This window comes from Heptranchias perlo, chromosome 34, assembly GCF_035084215.1.
Source record: "Heptranchias perlo isolate sHepPer1 chromosome 34, sHepPer1.hap1, whole genome shotgun sequence".
In the NCBI taxonomy this organism is placed as follows: domain Eukaryota; kingdom Metazoa; phylum Chordata; class Chondrichthyes; order Hexanchiformes; family Hexanchidae; genus Heptranchias; species Heptranchias perlo.
The window spans coordinates 21037442-21059165 of NC_090358.1; the positions used below are offsets into that span (position 1 = coordinate 21037442).

The 21724-nt window shown below is 43.3% G+C and overlaps 1 long non-coding RNA gene across 6 annotated transcripts in view; it reads right to left on the reverse strand.

Moving 5' to 3' along the window:
* The window catches only part of LOC137301872 (uncharacterized), a 135494-nt gene that overhangs the window by 69134 nt on the left and 44636 nt on the right, over positions 1–21724 (reverse strand). For 5 of the 6 annotated variants that reach the window (XR_010958378.1, XR_010958375.1, XR_010958379.1 and 2 more), the window contains exon 3: positions 9306–9413. The exons of the other annotated variant lie outside the window; for it this stretch is intronic. This is a non-coding gene — a long non-coding RNA (uncharacterized lncRNA). The remainder of the gene's footprint in view (positions 1–9305; positions 9414–21724) is intronic. 6 annotated transcript variants of the gene reach the window in all.

The window sequence follows — 21724 nt, forward strand, 5'->3', positions numbered from 1 at the left end:
TGTACAGTTGTAGCTTGACTTCCCTGCTTTTTTACTCCATCCCCCTAGAAATAAAGGACAATATGCCATTTGCCTTCCGGATTACCTGCTGCACCTCTATGTTGACTTCTTGTGTTTCATTGCATTAAATTTGGGAGTTATTGCCACATTACAGACCTCCCTGTTTCATCATTACTTCATGGTGTGTTGTGTCATGGTGCAATATATGTGCACTGGTCAACTGTTCAAGGGGAGCGGAGCTGGGAGAAACTGCTGGAGGAAAAGGCAGCAGCTGTAGATCATTGAAGAAAGAAACATGTAGTTGGGAGCGATTGCTGAAGTAACAGAAAGCACCAAGAGCAATTGGAAAGAGTAACAGAGAAAGGAGGATACTTCGAGATAAGGAAGTGAGTAACAAAGACAGAAATGCAGAAAGAAATGGGAAGAGTATCAGATACACAGGGAGAGAGTGACTGAGAAACAGGGAGAAAGGAGAGTACAAGACACAGGGGGAAAGTAGGAAAGTAATAGAGATATGGAAAGCGAGTGATTTTTTTTACCTAGGAATGTCAGCCCTAGGGAAAGAATGAGAGAGAGAGAGAAAAAATATAAACTTTCTGCTCACTTTTCCTCCTCTGAGCTTGAGTTCATGGCCTTTTGTTGAAGAGTTTCTGACTACATCAAACATATGGGGCCTGATTTTAGCACCCGCTACCGGGTGCATACTCGGCGGGGGGGCCCCGAAAATCCCGAAATCCCGGAGCAGGACCAGATCGCGTCTCGATCCCGCCCACTTCCGGGTTCCGCGCTGACGTGCGGGGGTGCGTGCGCAGCCCCCGCTGGTGGGACTCCCGCAGGCAATTAAAGCCAACGGGATGCCACTTGAGTGTATTTACTTTGGTTGTTCAGGGCATTAACTGACCTGATTAAGGGACTGTGTGTGATTTTGGATAAACATGGGACTGTTTCACACACTGGGGGAAACAGTCCAAGTTGAACTGGACGTGTTGCAGCCGTCAGCCTGTGGCAGCTGCAAAGGTCCATTTGACAAGTGGGGGGAGACCCTCACCCATTGCAGGAGGCCGCTCTGTCACTTGGGACAAAGTGTGGCCTCCACCACCCCCCTCCTGACGGTCAAAGTCACCAACCTGCACACTCACCCTGGGGTCCGGAGACATGTACCGACCTTGCGGACCCCCTCAGATGTACATATTGCGGATGGGGGCCGTCGTAGCTGCAGTCATGACCCCCTCGGAGGGCGAACAGCATCACCAGCCTCGCCATCCACGCCGTCCACCTCTGACACGTGGAGCTCCACAACAGAGTGCTGTGACACATCCACCTGTACAGCAGGAGGGAGGGCTACCGCAGAGAGAGACGCGTCGCAGAGGGCACTACCCTCGCCACAGGGTCCACAGACCGAGGCGCAGCTCCCCGGACCTCTCCGAGCAACAGTGCACACGGAGGCGCAGATTCACTCGACATGTAGCCGTGGACATCTGCAGCCTCTTTCATGCCGAGTTGCTCCTGGCTGGCCCCAGCACCATCTGCTTACCTGTCGCTGCCAAAGTCACCACTGCCCTCCACAACTTCTCCTCCGCATCCTTCCAGGGTGCAGCCGGGTACACTGCCGATGTCTCTCAGTCGTCTCCGTGGAAGAGCCCTGCAAATACACCTGCACCTACTCTGCAGTAGCATCAGTGGTGGGTCCTCATAGTGATACCCAGGAGCGGGCATTATTGCACAAAACAGACAGGATTCGCGGAGACATGGCAGTGGTGGTGCCAATATAATGTGTGATGTGAGTTGTTCTGAAATTCAATATAGGTAACACCCATGACAAACCCTCAAACACCCTTGTGCATCCCCTTCATGCTCACGACACGTTTGCCTTACGCTGCCTACTGCACATATGTGATGCATGCCCTGTGGCTGCAGCACAGGTGGTGGCAGGTTGAGTGAGGCTGGCCATGAGGGAGATGCACGAGAGGGTGAGTATGGGATAGAGCCATGAGATTAGATGAGGATTGGGTTGCGTGTTAGTGGTGGGGTGAGTACTCGCGAGGTGAGTAGGTGCAGGTAAGATGAGGATGGGGTTTGAGTGGGTATGAGGGGTGATGTGACAGAGTAGTGTTGGCGGTGCCGAAGGAGATGTGGGGTGGGGGCAGTGTTGTGGCAGACGGAGTGTAGGAGAAAGACTTCGTGTTCTCACTGTGGCTGACCTACTGCGGTCATTGGAGCGCCTCCTGCACTGTATGCAGGTGGGCGATATGTTGGTGGTGCAGGTGACCTCCTCTGCCACCTCGAGCCAGGCCTTCTTGGTGGCAGAGGCAGGCCGCTTCCTCCCGCCCGCCGGGTGGAAGAGCTCTGTCCTCCCCCTCCTCCTCACCCCATCTGATGATACCTGGGGTGAGGCATCATTAAACTGGGAGCAGCCTTCCCCCTGGGCTGCTCCATACTGTAATTTGTTCTATTGGTTGCAGCATCTGTCAGTGGAGGACTGCCCCTTTAACTAGAGAGCCTCCAGCTGACAGATCGTACTGCGCATGCGCAGCCCGCCCGACGCGCAGACCAGCAGCGCGGACCCCGGAGGAGCAGGTAAGTGGCTCCAATTAGTGGTTTGCCTGCTACGATCGCACGGGAAACCCACTAATTTCACCGAGCGTGTTGACCACGCTCCCGAAACCCAACCCGCCGGAAACCCGCAGGCCTGTTAAAATCCACCCCATGGTGTCAGTTTGCCAATTTCCTTTAGGTTCCTGAATAATATAAGATAATAAGATAAAATCTTCCCTGAGTCTGTTCTTGTCAAGTCTGAAAATTCCTCAATTTCTAAAGCTCCTCCTCACTTGCAAGATGCATAATCTCAAATCTCAAGAGCCAACATGAGCCCATTGTAGAATGGCGACAAGAATTGTGCATTGGTCTCTAGTTGGCCTAGTGCTCTGTACAATCCCAAGGCTACAAATTGGTTTAGGCCCGTTTTCAGGACCGAAATAGGCGATGCACTTGGCCTCAGCATAATTCCAGCGAGTTGCAGATGCCAATCGGGCGTCCAGAGCCAGCTTGCTGTGGTTGGCTCCCCACCAATTTGGACCGGCTGCAACGCTGGGCTCAGCCCACAGGTGGGTCGTGGGAGAGGAGCTGAGGAGAACAGGAGGGAGGTAGGCGAACACGGACCAGCACACCCTAGGAACATAGCAACAGGAGCGGGCCATTCAGCCCCTCGAGCTGGTTCCCCCATTCAATTAGATCATGGCTGATCTGTATCTTAACTCCATCTATCCGCCTTGGTTCCGTAACCCTTAATACCCTTGCCTAACAAAAATCTATCAATCTCAGTATTGAAATTTTCAATTGACCCCCAGCCTCAACAGCTTTTTGGGGGAGAGAGTTCTACATTTCCACTACCCTTTGTGTGAATAAGTGCTTCCTGACATCACCCCTGAACAGCCTAGATCCAATTTTAAGGTTATGCCCCCTTGTTCTGGACTCCCCCACCAGAGGAAATAGTTTCTCTCTATCTACTCTAACAAATCCTTTAATCATCTTAAACACCTCAATTGGATCACCCCATAATCTTCAGTACTCAGGGAATAACAAGCCTCGTCTATGCAGCCTGTAAGCATAACGTAACCCTTTTAGCCCAGGTATCATTCTAGTGAATCTGTACTGAACTCCATCCAAGGCCAAAATATCTCTCCTGGGGTGCGGTGCGCAGAACTAACCGCTGTACTCTAAATGGGGTCTAATCAGAGCTCTATATAACTGTAGCATAACTTCCATCCCTTTGTATTCCAGCCCCCTTGAGAGAAAGGCCAACATTCCATTAGCCTTTTAAATTATTTTTTGTACCCATCCACTAGCTTTTAGTGATTTCTCTACTTGGATGCCTAAATCTCTCTGCTCTTCCACAGTTCTTAACTGCGCACCATTTAGAAAATACTCGGATCTATCTTTCAAAGACCTCACACTTCCCCACATTGAACTCCTGCTCCACATGAAGGTATATTAAAAAGATGAAACTTACCTTACTTGCAGGCCACTGATTAGGCAACAGCAAGAACAGGAAATCTTGAGCGACACATGCTCTGTTCATCAATGACCAATTTCTGAGAGCGGTCTTAAACAGGTATAAGGCCTCTCATTAGCATATGTAAGGAGCCTAATGCCTCTTTAAGGTAGCCACCAGCGACGCCTGCATATCGTCCGAGACAAAAAGGCGTTGGACGTATTTTACACGCCCTTGGGGTGCTGGACATAACCCCTGCAAAGTTGGACATTTGTGCCCCCGTTACATGCTGAAAAACAGGTGCAACAAGGTCCAATTTCTACCCCCCGCTCCCCCGGTGTCACTTCTTGGCTCATTACTCCTTCTCCTCATCCCTTGCTACAGCCAATTGTAGCACCCTTCACTACTGCCCCAGCTGAGACCAGCCAATTCAGTGCAGATCAGGAATCAGACCTGCTGCCTGCTACAACAGTTAATATCTTTACCCATTAGGCCATCAGGGGATCTGTATCGAACTATAGAAAAAAAAAGTCATCAGATTGAATAAGAAGAGTAAAGTTGGGCAACAACAACATCAGACCAGGAGACATAATGAGCCCACTCAAAATCGACACATTCCCAGATATTTAAGAATTTTGGGAATCATGTCAATGCAAAAGCAGTTATTTGCTGTTACTACATAATTATAGCTGGTTTACTTCATGTAGACTTGCAATTCAGCCAGGAATGGCATTGAGGACAGTGACAGATAACCAAAACTTTTCACATCTTTGAAGAATCACATGAGTATGAGAGGAACATGGGCGAGGAGAAACAGGGAACTGGTCGAAAGATAACACAAAGACTCACAAATAATAAAATGTATATGGACCGTTATATTTCTACAATGCATTACCCGATAAGTATGAAAAAGTAATTTTCCAATTCTCACTTCTTTGGGTTTCCAATTAGAACTAGAAATAGAGGTCATAGTCTCAAGATAAGAGGTCGGCCATTTAGGACCGAGATAAGGAAAAATTTCTTCATTCAGAGGGTGGTGAATCTTTGGAATTCTCTACTCCAGAGGGCTGTGGATGCTGAGTCTTTGAGTATATTCAAGACTGAGATTGATGGATATTTGGACGCTAAGGGAATAAAGGGATTATGGAGATAGGGTGGGAAAGTGGAGTTGAGGTAGAAGATCAGCTATGATCTTATTGAATGGCGGAGCAGGCTCGAGGGGCCGTATGGCCTACTCCAGTTCCTTTGTCTTATGTTCCTATGTAGAAGGAACTTTACATTATTTTAAGGTGGAGTATAATTGTTGCTGGCCAACACTGCCATAAAGCATATTGCAAAAAGTCGTTTACCAGAGTTAGTGATCACAATAGGCCAGAACAGCACCTCTTCATCCATAAAGGCCTGAATTTGAATTGAGCCAAGTGTTAGGTTCGGAAGGTCGGTATATAATGGCGGTTAAGTATCATTGGCAAAAACAAAAAAAAATTCTTGCAGTTTCAAACAAGTCCCCAAAGAACACAGCTGCCCTTTCTTTGGCAATCTGAACTCTGTGAAGCCTGGGGTTGATTATGTGGGAAATAGTGCAATGGAACACATTCTTCTGAGGTCAAGGCTGCAGTATCAGGCACTGCTGCAGAATTTCTAACATTCGTTCAGGAAACCCTTGCTTATCATCCAATGCTTAAACCAAAAAAAGGCCCAATACTGGGAACACAAAAAAAAAACATTCATTGCTGAAGAATTATCATCCATTTTCTCCAATAAAGATTAGGAGGTCCTCAAATTAAAAAAAAATTACTGAAGTTTAGATTTCTCACGCAGTAATTTATGAACTGCCTCGTCTCTGTGACTACAAACAGTCTGTAGATAAGAGCAGTTAAGCTGCTTAATGGCCTCTTTAGGATGAGTTAGTGTCTAAAAAATATTAATGGATACATAGGTATGTTTTTATTTTGGTGGTTAAAATTCCAAGTACGACGTATAGTGTCCCAACTGAGAGGTTCAGCTGCTTTAAGCATGAGCGTAGTTCCTGTAGTGAAAGTGCATGACCCGACATACCTAGCTGTAGTTGGCACTGGTGATTGACAGAAAAATGAAATAAGTTGATATCTTTCACATGGGAATCACAGCTTGGAGCAATTTAAAGCAAACGTTTTCTTCGAGAACTTGTGGGAAAAGTTAATTGTATTTTTAAAATGCCTCTCTTTCCCAAAGATTGTAAAAACACTATTTATTTATACATATCAAGTGACAGCTGTATGTTGTAATGATTGAAGTCATGTGACGTGTTTTCCCCTAAATAGAACCAGGCATTAACAACAAAAAGAAAACACTGCCTGGAGATTCCCCCTCATCTTGCTTTAAGTTTGTTTGGTCTTAGTGTTCAGAACTACAGGATATTTTCTGTGAAGCTGTTTCCACTTAGTGGCAAATACAGTTTGCAGCAACCTTAACTTTCATCTTTTTTATTAAATGATGTTTAGTTAATCGCAACAAAAAAAAAATATTTTTCAAAATGCTCCAAACAACACGACTTGGCTGGGAACCTGGCTGGATATATGATCACCAACGAAGCATTCTTAGAACAAAAGAAAAGTGTCACATATAACTTTGGCACTGGCTATTTGAGAATCTGTCCATTTAACTGATACATTACATTGGAATATTCAATGAAATGAACAAATCCAATGATCTAATTGAATATTTTGAACAAAGGTCTTCCAGGTTAAAGAATAAACGAGCACGAGTTGAACACATTTTACTCATTCAACGCCAGCTGTTAGTTGGACTCATTCCCATCAGGTCCCTGGAGTTTAAGAGACACTAGGTGGTATCGCCATCAGTTGTGTGGTTGTGGATAGCACCTGCAGTAATGCCTAAGAACATAAGAAGATAAGAAATAGGAGCAGGAGTAGGCCATACGGCCCCTCGAGCCTGCACCGCCATTCAATAAGATCATAGCTGATCTTCAGCCTCAACTCCACGATCCCCATATCCCTTGATTCCACTAGAGTCCAAAAATCTATCTCAGCCTTGAATATACTCAACGACTCAGCATCCACAGCCCTCTGGGGTGGAGAATTCCAAAGATTCACAACCCTCTGAGTGAAGAAATTCCTCCTCATCTCAGTCTTAAATGGCCGACCCCTTATCCTGAGACTATGCCCCTAGTCCTGGACTCTCCAACCAGGGGAAACAACCTCTCAGCATCTACCCTGTCAAGCCCCTCAGACTCTTATATGTTTCAATGAGATCACCTCTCATTCTTCTAAACTCCGGAGAATATAGGTCCATTCCAATCAATCTCTCATCATAGGACAACCCTCTCATCCCAGGAATCAATCTAGTGAACCTTCGTTGCACATCCTCTCAGGCAAGTATATCCTTCCTTAGATAAGGAGACCAAAACTGTGCACAGTACTCCATGTGTGGTCTCACCAAAGCCCTGTTCAATTGTAGCAATAAAGGCCAACATGCCATTTGCCTTCCTAATTGCTTGCTTCAAGTACCTGCATGCTAACTTTCTGTGTTTCTTGTATGAGGACGCCCAAATTTCTCTGAACACCAACATTTAATCGTTTCGCACCATTTAAAAAATATTCTATTTTTTTATTCTTCCTCACATTTCCCTACATTATACTCCATCTGCCACCTTCTTGCCCATTCACTCAACCTATCTACAATGGCAGTCAATCAGCTAATCTAATTTATGGATGGGTTTTAAAAAACCATGGCCCCAATTTTCTCTTAGGCCAACACTATTGGAGCTGGTGCAAAGGACTTTCCTGTTATTAGCAGATTTAAATGAAGAATCTGCATTGGCACCTTTTGAGCATTTTTCAGCCTTGATGGAGCTGGCACAATGGCAATTCCAGATTAACACATGCGGAGATATGGACCTAGAAATTCAATCATGCCCAAAAGCAGGGGCGCACACCGCACACCGCATGCGTCTGTTCACATGGACCCAGACAGCGTGTTAAATTTGTGCTGGGACCTTATTATAATGATTCATTGGCTGCACGCCTGTTTGGGAGGAGGGGCGGTTTGGAATTCGGGCATCTCCAAAGCCACATAAAGGCAGCTGGCACCTCTCAAAGGGGAGGTGCACTCTGGCTGCAGACAGCAGAGAAACTTCCCAGATTAAAGAAGGTGGCTGGAAGAGGTCCAGACAGGCCACCCAGGTTCTCCGATGCCACATCGGAGCTAACACTGCTACCATAGAAGCTCAGAAGACTGCCATCTTGCATTTGGGGGTCAGTGTTGACAGGGGCTTCCAGAGCAGCACATCAGTCCTGTACTCTGTTCTTGCGCAGAGCCATAGGAGTGCTAAAGCAAGGTCCCAAAAGAGAAGACTTGGCTCCATGGCAGAGGCACCTGCTGTCCTCTCTCAGGACAACAGCATCCCTGCTCCCCAGCCAGCCACTCCACCAGTGCCCTTGTTAGTGCCACACAGTCAACTGTGCTAGACTCCCCCGGCCTATGCTGAAATGCTGCAGTGTCCAGCCACGCCCTCAAGGCCCAGAGCTGCTTAAGATCGCCCACCAAAGCCATCTCAAGTGACCTCAATTGAAGCTCACTAGCCCTCCACCTCCCAGGCTGTAACCACTGGGGGAACATTTCATAGGAGCACTAGGATAAATAAACTAGCACTGAAGACAGGCACTGAGGGCTTGCACAAGGGTGTTTCTTAATTATTTCTGTTAACTATTAGATTGAGTTAGAATCATAGAATCATAGACTGGTTACAGCACAGAAGGAGGTCATTTGGCCCGTTGAGTCCGTGCTGGCTCTCTGCAAGAGCAATCCAACTAGTCCCACTCCCCCGCCCTTTCCCCGTAGCCCTGCAAATCTTTTTCTTTCAAGTTCTTATCCAATTCCCTTTTGAAAGCCATGATTTGTTGTATAAATTTTGTTGTATAAATTTGTTTTTTGTACTGGATTTGGTGTTGGTGCTTATATTTGTAGTGTAGTGAGGACTTTTGGTAATGTCTCCTAACTCTCCCATCTTGGCTGAACATCTATTTTTTTTTATACCCCCTTCTCCATATAGCACCTTGATATGTTTTCTACATTGAAAATACTATATAATTTGCATTGTTGTGTTTCCCTTATTTTGGCTTGTATGGCAGATTTACCTCATCACATCATGTATGTGGTTCTATGTCCTGTGCCACAGTGCCCTTTATTGCTCCTATCATTAATGGAACAAATATTGCTGTAATCCCTACCCATATACCACTAAACCTGTTATTTTCTAAATTCCTCAGGTTTGAACACCGGTGAAATTATTAAACTGAATCAAATGTCCTACCTGTTCCGACTGCTGTTCTTATACGGCGTGCATTGGTTGCTGACGGTCTGAGTATTTTTAAAAAGGATTTTATTGGGTGCGTAACTATCGACTGTGCGAGAATGCAGCCTGGGAGGAAAGTTTAGTGAAATTATTCCTGTAGTCACAGATATAATTTAGCTTTGCTTACAGTAGAAAAAAAACTTAGAACAGAAACTGCATTACCACCGGTTGAATACCCTGCTTACTTTCAAGCATCAGAGATGAAATTTGACCACATAAGTGAGGTGGAAGGTAATCAGTGCCTGTGGAACTGAACCAGAAGTCAACACCTTCAGGGGACAAAAATGCTGAATTAATCTTTGTTTTGGTGACACAAAAATATTGCAATATTAATAAAAACACCAGTAGCCAGATTTTATATATGTGGGGAAGATGAATCCAGATGGTAGTTTTTCTAGCTGGTTGTATTACAATAGGATTTGGCTAAAGGGCAGACAAAAATTCATTGCTATCTCAGTAATTATTAGAACGAAGTAGTGAACCGAACTGTAGGTGCCAATATAATCTAAATTATGCCGTGGGAAGTGTATTTGAAGAGGCCAGAATTTGGCCCAGTTCACAGCAATACATATTCAGATGTACCTATTAACTTGAAAAAATGGCAACACCTACATTTTGAGGAATCAAGTGCTATGTTCTTGGGTTTTTAACCCTAATTTTTCTTAGGTTCAGTATCTCAGACCACCTGTGTAGATGAATCCTCCCTCTTTATGTCCTGAAATGTGCCTTTACCTGCCCAACAATTTTAGCCAGCCCAGGCATCAAACAGAAAGCCCTTGTTACTGTATTCTAATTACTGGTTATATCACGTGCCATCCCATAATCCCCCGTAACCTTGGAAGTTGGCAGAAAAAGCACTTCACTAAACCATGGTTTAAGCTATAAACTGCCAAACTTGGAAAACGTCCCAAGGTTCTTCACAGGAGCATAATAAAACAAGAATTGATGCCGAGTCAAAAAAGGAGATATTAGGACAGGTGAGTAAAAGCTTGGTTGAACAGGTAAGTTTTAAAGAGGGTCTTGAAGGATGAGAGAGAGGTGGAGAAACGGAAAGGTTTAGGGAGAGAAATCCAGAGCTTAGAGACTTGACGGCTGAAGGCATGGCCGCCAATGGTGGAGCGAATAGAGTCCACAGTTGGAGGAACACAGAGTTATTGGAGGGTTATAGGGTATGAAGGAGTTTACAGAGATAGAGAGGGGCTTTGAACACAAGGTTGAGAATTTTAAAATTGAGGCGTTGGTGGACCAGTACCAGGACTAGGTCAGTGATAATTATATGATATTATATCCTCTCTCGCTTTCTCTGTCTGCCAGCTGTATGGGGCATATTAGAAATGGATTTGGGTACACAGTCACAGTAAAAGAACTGCCAAAGATTTGGCACTAATTTAGCAGTCTAACTAAAGGAGTCTACAAGGACAATCGTTGTGGGAATTGGGAAAATCAGACTGATGCTCTTCTGAGGTTGTGATTAAGTCACATTTCTAACGCAGAGTAGAGGGAGCTTGATGCCTTCAGGAGAGAAGGGCAGAAAATTGATGAGGTGAGGAAAAAGAGAGCCCCCTAAGTAACTGAACATTCCAGGGACTGTTACAGCTACACCCAGTGGACAGACAACATGATAAAGAATTCCTATCTCCATATGAAATGAGATGGGAAAAGACACTGGAGGTACGAGTGAAAAAATAAACATATTTTACTCAAGAAATATAAAAATATCACAGGTAATTTAAATATTGACTTGTCAACTAACATATATCAGTTTAGATATCCGCACTACTGGCTGAGGTAGTAACCAGAGGGGACATTTTACGAATTTATGAACAGAAGATCCTAGGGACTGATGCCTGAATTCCCAAATAGAATTTGTAAAATTAATATATAAATAAATAAATAGTAATAATTAAATTACAAGTATGTCAATGAAAAGTCTACAGTACCACAGCAATTATGTTGATTACTTTAACAGTAAAGCATTGAAGAAAAACATGATAGAATTATATTAACATAAGTGAGATTTTTTTTGCATGATTTGTGGACTAAAATTGGTGACTTTGTCCTGTTGATTGATTTACTAATGACTGGCTGCTGAACTCTGGCAGGGATTGACAAGTGAAGGATCCCCCATAGGGTGGGTCTATGAATCAGGAGCTAGCTCAAACAAAAGATAACAGAATACATTTACAAGAAGCCTTGCAGAAAATCTTCAGAGGACTTAAAGGAGCTCTGCACGGGAATACCTACAGCATCATAGAGAAGGATCACTAGCTTTGCACCAAGTAGTAAACAGATTAACTGGGGAACTCCTCTACCACCTGTGTCCAGATCAATTGGATAATAATATGTAACATGACTGTGTTGGTATGTATTTGGGTATTATCAAACTGAACATTGGCATAAACATTATTAATAGCCTGATAAAGCAGCACATTCCTTCCTTCAATAGGCTCAGGAAAATGATATAGGTGTTAAAGGATGAGCACCTATCTAATGTAGCCCAAATGTCCAGTGGTCTGTTGCTGCAGACCTTCAGGCTTGTATAAGTTACACAGAGATAGTTCTGTGGAGAAACTAGTGACAGGTGAATGCTCTTCCTGCTGCTCAGCACAACGCAGCCTCTTATCTTAACCATAGAAGTTTACAGTACAGAAGGAGGCCATTCAGTCCATCCTGTCTGTGTAAGGTTTTTCCTCGAGCAATCAAAAACTAATCCCGCTGCCCTGCTCTCTCCATCGCCCCGTGTCATCCTCTGCTTCAAATGTTTATCCAATTTTTCATGAAAAGATACATTGGTCTCGACATTAACCACACCCTGTGACAGAACATTCCATGCTCCAACAACCCTCTGTATAAAGAAATTTCTCTTGACCCTCTCCTCACTCTCTTAGTGGCTATTTTAAATTGACTTCTCATTACCAACACTTCCATCAGAGAAAATAGTCTTTCCCCATTCACCCTATCAAAACCCTTCATAATTTTAAAGACTTCTATAATGTCTCCTCTTAGCCTTTCTCTGCTCCAGAGGAAATAGTCCCAGTATCTCAACTGTCTCCTGATAACTATACTTTCCCATCCCTGGAAGCATCCTGGTAAATCTACACTACACACTCTCAATGGATGAGACTCCTTCAGTCATCGAGTTTGATTCTGCCTTGCTCAATATCTTCCTATGTCTTGTTATAGTCCTAGCCCCTTAAATGGACTCTATAGGAATGGATGTAGTGGAACTGGGTGAAGACTACTCCTCGAGGAGACTGGAAGAACATTGTTGCATTAAGGACCTTGGACTAAACTTGCACTGAACGTGGAAAAGAACCACTCCAAATGTTGAAGAGTCATAAAATAATTTGAGCAGGTTAAGGAATATGGACACAGAACTTTGCTCATGTGTATTGGTGACTTTTCAAATTAATATTATCAGGCTGATTAAAGTAGAATTACGGTGACTTAATAATTCAAATTCCATTTTTATTACATGGGATTCTGAGAGTTTTACTCGTGTTTTGGGGATCACATTCTGCATTCCATCCTTTTGTAATTAGGCCTATTGGTTTATGGTGACTGAATAAGTTAAATTCCATTTTTATTACATGGGATTATAGGTTTTTCTGAGATTTTTACTGCAGTTTTGGGAATAGTATTCCATGATTCTGTACTTTTTCCTCAAAAGCAAAATGCAAATCATTGATTATGAAGAGTACTTTCAAGCACATGTAATGTTCAGCGATATTGTTTCCTACAAGAAGGAAGTTGCAGTCTTCCCAACTAATTGAAGGACCTGACTATCTAAAATGCCCCAATTCCACACACCAGGGTATTCCCCTTAGATTACACAACTGCATTATTCCAGCAGGTTAACATAATGGGGGCAGAACCAACCAATTTTGTCCACTTTCAATTTAAACGTATGTACAAGGTTGTTCCTTAAATAAAATGGGGGCTTGTTGGTGCATTAGGTGAAGCTCCCTTTAAACCCACAAAGTTTGTTCTTTTCTTTTCATTCATTCTTGGAATTTGGGCGTTGTGGGAGATTGGTGAACCACCACAGAATTTCAGCTCCGGTATATCTAAAAAGGCAGAAAGACAGGGAACAGGATACTTGGTAGGACAAATGGTAACACGGTCTCACTCTTCTTCTCCACAAATATTGTAGTTACACAATTGGTTTTCTATATTCTGTCAGAAGGGAAAAGATAACTGTTGAGTTATAACATAAGAACAGTTCTTTTTAGGCACAAGAAAAAGGCATTAGGCCCACACAATACTTTTTTCATGAATCAACCTCCCACCCATGCCCCTTAATCCTGTCTCTTGTCAGTGCAGTACTGAAAGAGTGCTGCATTGTCAGAGGTGTCGTGTCTTTCATTAAACTGATCCTCAATCTGTCTACTCAGGTGGTCATAAAAGATCCCATGGCACTATCCAAAGAAAAGCTCAGGTTTCTCCCAGTGTCCCGGCCAACATTCATCTCTTGACTAACACCAGGAAAAACAGAATGACTAGTCGTTCAACCCACTGCTGTTGTGGGATCTTGCTCTGCACAAAATGGCTGCTGAAGTTACCTGCAGAACAAGAAGGAATGCACTTCAAAAGTAATTCATTGGTTGTGAAGCACTTTTGGACATGCTGAAGATGTAATAAGATGCTATATTCTTTTGTCCCTACTTTTACTCAGTGTGCAGTGTTGCCCAAAAGGAGACCCTTTTGCTATTGCTACTGATCATCCCTGTAGCAGAGCCTGCACACCATCCCACTGCCATCTTCTGCATATCCAACAACTCCAGTCAGATCTTCACCCTCGTCGAGTGGCTCCCGCAGGGAGAGCCACAACACCCAGCAGGAGACCATCCCTGACTGATAAGTGTTGCCCAAACCCCAGACCTCTTTACTTCTGCTGCTTGATCCTTTGCTGCGCCAGACCGAGCGTTAAGCAGCCAGCCACGGCTGCCACCTTCTGTATATTGGAGCAAATACTTATGAACCAAGATTTCACAAAAAAAAATATTTAAAATATAGAGCAGCCAATTTTCCTCTGCCGGGAATTTCCTAGGAGCTCCGCCTCCGTAACGTCGCCAGAAATGCGGCAGAGCAACTCTGAGGACATTCAACGCCAAGGTTTCCCCTCTTTCACCAATTCTAAAGCAGCTTGATGTTTTTCTCTTTCTAGAAACACGTGTAACAGAAAACGATCCCCACTCATCCGCCATGCACACGATCCCCTCCCTGCTCCAAACCTCCTCACTGCAAGGACGCCAGCTGTGGACTGATACAGAGTTCACATTGTACGTTCAGTTCTGCCTCATCACTCGGGCTCCATCAATCCTATTCCACATGGTAGTGACAGAAAGTAATCCCTCCATGTCAAAACAAAACAGGGAAGAATCAAAAGTAAACCTGTGGTATACAATGAAGCATACGGTGAAGACTTGTACCTGTCTTTTATTGAACTTTAGAAGCTGACCTGTTTAACTTACTAATGATATTAGTGTGAGTGAGTTATGAAGTCAGTCTCCGTCAAGGGATAGAAATTATATACAATCCATTGCTATGTAACATTAACTATTTATTACATGTAGGCAGATGGAGTTTAACCTGTTTCTTTTAAGCCTTCATATCCCCAGCATGTTATTCATAAAGGGTAGGATCCTGGTGTGTAAAAGAATAAAACAGATGTTCTGATTAGCATTCAGATAACCAGTTGTATTGGACAAGCTATTTATTCATCAAAAAGTTATTCATGAGAGTTTGCTAAGCTGAAATTAATAGCTAACAAAGAAAGAGGACACTACATCACTTCCTACATAATGTCATGCCATCACAACAGTACTGTTTGAGTTTATATAATCGTACAGTGAAAGACAAATGCCTGAAGAAGTGTTCAATAATGATCTCATTTATCAAAATAAGACTTTTGGTTGCAATGTTAAATTCCAGTATGAATAAAGTTTGCTAAACCCTTTGAGTACTGAATTCTCCCAGCACTTTGGTCAACACATTGTTTGCCATCACCCAATATCTATCAGGACCATCTTCAGTAAAATTTGAATGTCAAATATTTGACAAGGGATAGAACACATGCAGCATAAAAACCATTTCTTCATCGGAACAGTCATTGCATAAGCCAAACTTTTTATATTACTGCTTATATTGCAATGCAAGGAATGGATATAGCTTCTTAAAAGAGCAGTCATTTCATTGATTGAAAGCATTACACCTGGCAAAAAATGACCTTGCTCCAATATTTATGCCCATTTTATGATGCAGAGATAATACATACATGCTAAAGGGGAATTTTCCACTTTGTTGGATGGGATTGACTCTGCACTTAATGTTGATTATCAGTATAAGTATGTTAAACACATAAATGATGGAGGTTAGATGCACACTAGGTTTGGTTTAGCATTCATTGCATGGTCAGCAAATTGGAGGAATGGCTGTAGGGAACAAACATCTGGGCAAGACATTTTTCCTATTGTTCATTAAAAATACTTATGACCTAAGGAAATCTCAGGTACCGATTGCTGGGCTGGTGGGTGAACTCTTGCCCTCACAGTAACTGGAATTAATTTGTTCCAGTTTTTCCTCCTTTTTGCATAGTTAGGAAAGGTCAGAACTAATCTGTAAATACAATGAGGACCCATGGTTGACATTTCAAGAGAGAAAATGACAATGCCAGTTGCAGGTTATAACCCACCTGACCCCCAAAGCCAACCTGATTTCCCCACATCCGATTTTGCACTGGTACACAGCACAACTGGCAACAATGTGCTTGATACTATTCATGCATTGTACATGCTGGGAAATTGGTGAAAAAGACACTAGACTTGAATCTTCACCTGGAAAGAACATTCCTGCCAGCGCAAATTGGCCATGCGTGATTGCTTGACAGCTTCCTTAAGCGTGTGTCTTGCACAAATGAGGGCCTGGAGCAGAATCAGAATATTTCCATATGTGTCAGCCTTGGTTCTCTTGTGGCACTCCCGCCTCTGAGTTGGAAGGTTGTGGGTTCAAGCCGCACTCCAGAGACTTGAGCACATAATCTAGGCTGACACTCCAGTGCAGTACTGAGGGAGTGCTGCACTGTTGGAGTTGCCATCTTTCGGATAAGACGTTAAACTGAAGCCCTGTCTGCCCTCTCAGATGGATATAAAATATCCCCCGGCGCTATTCAAAGAGGAGCAGGGGAGTTGTCCCGATGTCATGTCCAACATTTATCCCTCAACCAACACTTAAAACAGATCTGATTATATATTTCATTGCTGTTTGTGGGAGCTTGCTGTGCACAAATTGGCTGTCACGTTTCCTACATTACAACAATGGCTACACTTTAAAAGTTCTTCATTGGCTATAAAGCACTTTGGGATGCCTTGTGGTAATGAAAGACGCTATATAAATGCAAGTCTTTCTTTTTTCTTTTTCTCATGTTCGGGTTGAAATTCTACTCAACATCAGTGCCATCTCTTCACAATGGACTTAAAGGTAAGGTGTACGTAGAAGCAATCTCTTAAAGGGACAGAGGGTTTTTTTTGCTTTTTTTTTTGTCTTTATCCCAGGGTTACTTCCTCCATCAACTTTTCTGCCTCTGCCTCTTTCCACACTAGAATAGGGATCAATTTACTATATAAAGGGATAACTTCAGTGGATGAGCAGGGGAAACTCCAGACAAACAGCATAGACACTAGATGCTCTTATTTGACAAGGGTATTTAAGGTGACATGGGTTGGTAATTGGTTGGGAGGTAATAGATAGGGAGTAGGGTTAAACGGAACATTCTCGGATTGTCAGGATGTGACAAGTGGTGTTTCCCAGTGCTTTGTACTGGGGCATCAGCTTTTCACCATATATAATAATGACTTGGATGAAGGAATAGAGTTGAATATCCAAATTTGCAGATAACACCAAGGTAGGAGGCAAAGTAAGATCTGTTCACACAGGGTTGTTAAGATCTGGAATGCACTACTTGAAAGGATGGTGGAAGCAGATTCCATAGGAACTTTCAAAAGGCAACTGGACATGTACTTGCAGATGACTAATTTGCAGGGTTATGGGAAAGAAACTATGGTGTGGGACTAAATTGGACAGCTCTTTCAAAGAGTCGGCACAGGCACAATGGGCCGAGTGGTCTCCTTCTGTGCTGTAAGATTCTATGATTCTATGTTGATGGGAGCAAAAAGTTACAATGGGGCATAGACAGACTAAATGAGTGGGCAAAACTGTGGCAGATAGAGTTCAATGTGAAGAAGTGTGAGGTCACCCACTTTGGATCAGAGAAAGACAAATTAGAATATTTGCTAAATGGCAAGAGACTACGAATTGTGGAGGAGCAAAGGAATTTGAATGTCTGTGTGCACAGATCACTAAAAGCTAATGCACAGGTACAAAAGTAATTAAAAAGACGAATGGAATGTCAGCCTTTAACTCAGGGGGTTGCAATACAAAAGTGAGGAAGTCATGCTTCAGTTGTACAGAGCCTTGGTCAGACTCCACCTGCAGTACTGTGTTCGTTTTTGGAACCTCAAAAAAAATATATTGGCTTTGGAGGGGTTGAGTGCAGTTCCCCAGAATGATGCCAGGGCTTAATCAGTTAAATTATGAGGACAGGTTGCATAAACTTGGCTTGTATTCTTTTTGAGTTTAGGAGGTTGAAGGGTGATCTAATCAATTGACAAAGGGATTCGATACAGTAGACACTCTCGTTGTTAGTTGAAGGGGCACACACAGTGACAGACATGTTTCCTGCAGCCCATTCTGTTAGGAACTGACCATGCATCGTGCATCTGGGTTGTATTATAATGATTTGTTGCTTGATGCCCTTTTAAGATGCCTGTGTGCCAAGGGTTTCAGTCGTAAATTGCAACTTAAATGTATGCCATGCTGAAGTATAGGTATGCATGGTAAACAATAAAAGAGAGCCTGCAGTAAATGTTAACAGGTTGACTGGAAACACTTTGTCGCATATATACTTGGGCTACCTCTCATACATAGTACTGTCTGTTTGCCTTACTTTGGCACCATTCTTCGGGTGCCATGTTTCTCGACAAGTCTTTTCAGGTTTGGATGGGCCAGTCTGCTAATAAAGTTATACCTCCACCATGGGGAAAATGGGCTAGGTGACAGAGTTAGGGTTGATCAGTAAGTGAACGCCCAGCTCTCAAGTAAGAAAAAGTTTCTGAAAGTGTGGCCATAAGAGGTGGATGAGCCACACTAGGTCAGTTTTTCAGGCTGGGACAAGCTCTTAGCAAAACACTAAGTTGGGTAGTCATGCTAAGTTCGTCCTCAGTGGGCACATGGCTACAACTTCATCAAAGATGAAGGATCTGATTGTGAATATCCTTGAGACGCAGCGTAATAAGGACCTTAGTGAGAACGCCATCATTCATTGTCTTCCTCTAGCACCAGGAAAGGTTCAGTTTGAGACCTGAGTTGGGAAGGGATGGAAACTGTGTACTCAATGTACCTAGGGCCATTGGTCATGAGCACACATGGCACATGCATTTTGCTGGTAGCTGTATCAGCCAACATCCGTGACCTGCTTTGTCGATCACTCCAGCACAGAATCATAGGGATTCCTCTCAAAATCCAGCCTCTCTATTGTCACCTGCACAGCTAAATCATTGGATGGTAATAAGACTGAGATTGGGGCTTTCCTTTCCCAGGAATGGATTTGTGCCCTTTCTCTTCAGGGTTTGAATGATCAGCGAGCATCACCTAAGGTTCGATGGTTGCCAAGTAGTTGAAGAGCCCGTGATACAGACGTGGTCCTGATGTAGCTCTGATCATTGGCCAGGATCTACTTGCAGTGGAAGATGGAGTATGTTCAGTTAGCCTTGCCTGGGCAGATACATTCTTTAATGGGTCTAGGCTTTGGTTTGTGGCACCTATATATGTTTTTCAGAAGCTCCATGGTGCTCAGTGCTGGAAACTGTAAGTATTTCAAGATTTAGGTATCTCATAGCTCTGCAGTAGGTTATCCTGACTGTCCATTGCTGCTTATAGGTCTTTCAAATATATCAAGCCTGGATCTTCAAAGGTGATGCAAATCCCTCCAAGAGCTGTGTCCTCTACTTCCTTTCCTATGGTTCTACAATTGTGTGACTTTGGCCTGGATTCAAAGCAGCATGGCAATTGATCCTGTTGTTGTGAATAGCTTGGCACATCCTTTGCTTTCCAAGTGTACTTAACGTCACTGTAAACTTTGGGCCACTGACCAGTTACTTTCTTCGTCAAGAGAGATGCTCTTAACGGTCTTGGGCAACATTCTGGTCTTGTGATAAAGGGAACTATCAAAGCAGATTGGCTAATGGTCTTATGAGTAATAATGCCAAGATGCTCAGTCACAAAAAGGACCCTGCTGACCATAAAGCCTGAGCTAGCTCTGTGTGGCTGGCAATAGGGTGGTCTCAATGACAGATGATCCAACTGATCATTTTCTTGGTTCTAAGGTTAGAGTTAGTAACAAACTAAAGCTCGAGTGTCCTACCAACTTAATCACTTCAGGGTCATGTTAAGATAAGTATGAAAGGAACAGAGCAGTTAGGTTAAAGTAGAGGGTCTTTAAAACAGTACTTGAAATCTTTTCAGACCAATTGAGAGCTGCCGCAAGGCTAGAATATGATGTAATTTTTCACGAGGCAAAAAGGATCACTATGAGATGAAGCAGGTCAGTAGATTGTGTTTATCGACAAAGGCTTGCAATTACACAAAAATTATCTTAAATTATTTTTCCGTTGGTTAAAATCTGTGATGAATCATGGTTGAAAGGATTTCTCTGGACTAGTGCCAATGACTGACAAGTCCAGTGCTCTTCAACAAACCCTTCAAGGCATCCTTGAGATCTGGAGAGAGAATTATGTTGAGTTGGCATCCGACCCAGTGGGCATTAGTAGTCTATCCGCATAAAGTTGGAATTGCCAATGGAATGTGCTGCATAGATAGAAGACCTTAATTAACCAGTTCACTGGAAGAAAGTGAACTCCACACTCCATCACTTGGCTAATGGCATGGATTTTATTCATGCTGAATTCTTAAAAGCTGCTCTCGGCAAAGGAGGGAGGAGGCATTAATGGTCTTGGAAATCAGTGCCAAGGGCCACCTGCTTACCATGAAGTTGCCCTTCTGAAAATGGGGGATGGGATTTTGTTTGATGTGTGTATACCCTTGGCGTTCTAGAGCGCACTTGTGGTTTCTATCAACAAAAGGGGATTCTAATAAAATTGAAAACTGCAGAGAAATTCCAATAAAAGCAGTGGTTCCTAAGGTGGTTCCTAAGGTTCTTGCAGCACATATATTGGCTGTGTTATAATCAAAAACAAACAGGCTAGATTTTGTTCTCGTATTCTTGTCCAGACTGCGCGGATATGTTGTACAAAAAAAAGCTCAAGGAAATCCATTTTTACAGCTTTCAGCCACTTATATAATGATTTTGACCTAGTGCCTCATATTGCCCTCATGAAGAAACTGAAAGCCATGGAAGTAATACTGAGTCTTTGGATTTTGTCCAGAATATGTACTGCAGCTCCAAAAGCCACATTAGGGCAGATAGGAGATCCATTGAACCAATAAAAACAGAAGTAAGACAAGGGTGTCCACTGTCACCCATCCAATTCCATGTCCTCATCAATGGTGCATTGGACGATATCATAAGGGATGGTCTTGGAATGTCTGCTTCAGGCATTTCTCAAAAAACTGCTACTTTTTGCTGCTGATATATTGTTGACAGTCTTACCTAGGAATCGTGTGCACTCCTTTGCCATCTTGAACAAAAGCCTAACCAGTGGCATATGGTGTTGGATACCCACAGTGTGATACAATGGGTCTGCACAATTCAAGAGGGGATTTTGAAGATATTGTTTGGAAGATACAAGGGTCATTTGACTTTATTATTGATCCCTAAAGGTACCTGGGAGCTCTGGGGGATGCCAACTTTAGCTTGGGCACAATTCTTTAGAACCTCGCTGAGAACATTCTAGTTTTTATCAACCCTTCAATGGTGGTAAGTTCCCAATACAGATGAAAGTTGTGATATATAAGATATATGTCCAAACTGTTCTCCCTCGTGATTCAAAATTCCTAGGCGTTTAACAAGAGGGCCTCCTTCCAGCCATGTGCAAGATCCAGAATCAAGCTGTGAGATGGATTTGTGGCAAGAAAGGGAAATGGTTTTGGGGAGCAAGGGTTGCAATCTCATTAACTTGCCACTCAGCACCTTGGAAGTAATTTAAGTCTCACAGCTCTTTGCCAAAGCTCCTTACATAAGGACCTGGATTGAGCAGTTGGTGACATGTAGGCAGCATTTGTGGCATTAGGCTTGGACATCTGGAACATCAAGCTGGTTGAAACATTGCAAGATGCCCTGAATTTGTCTTTCCATCATGCTA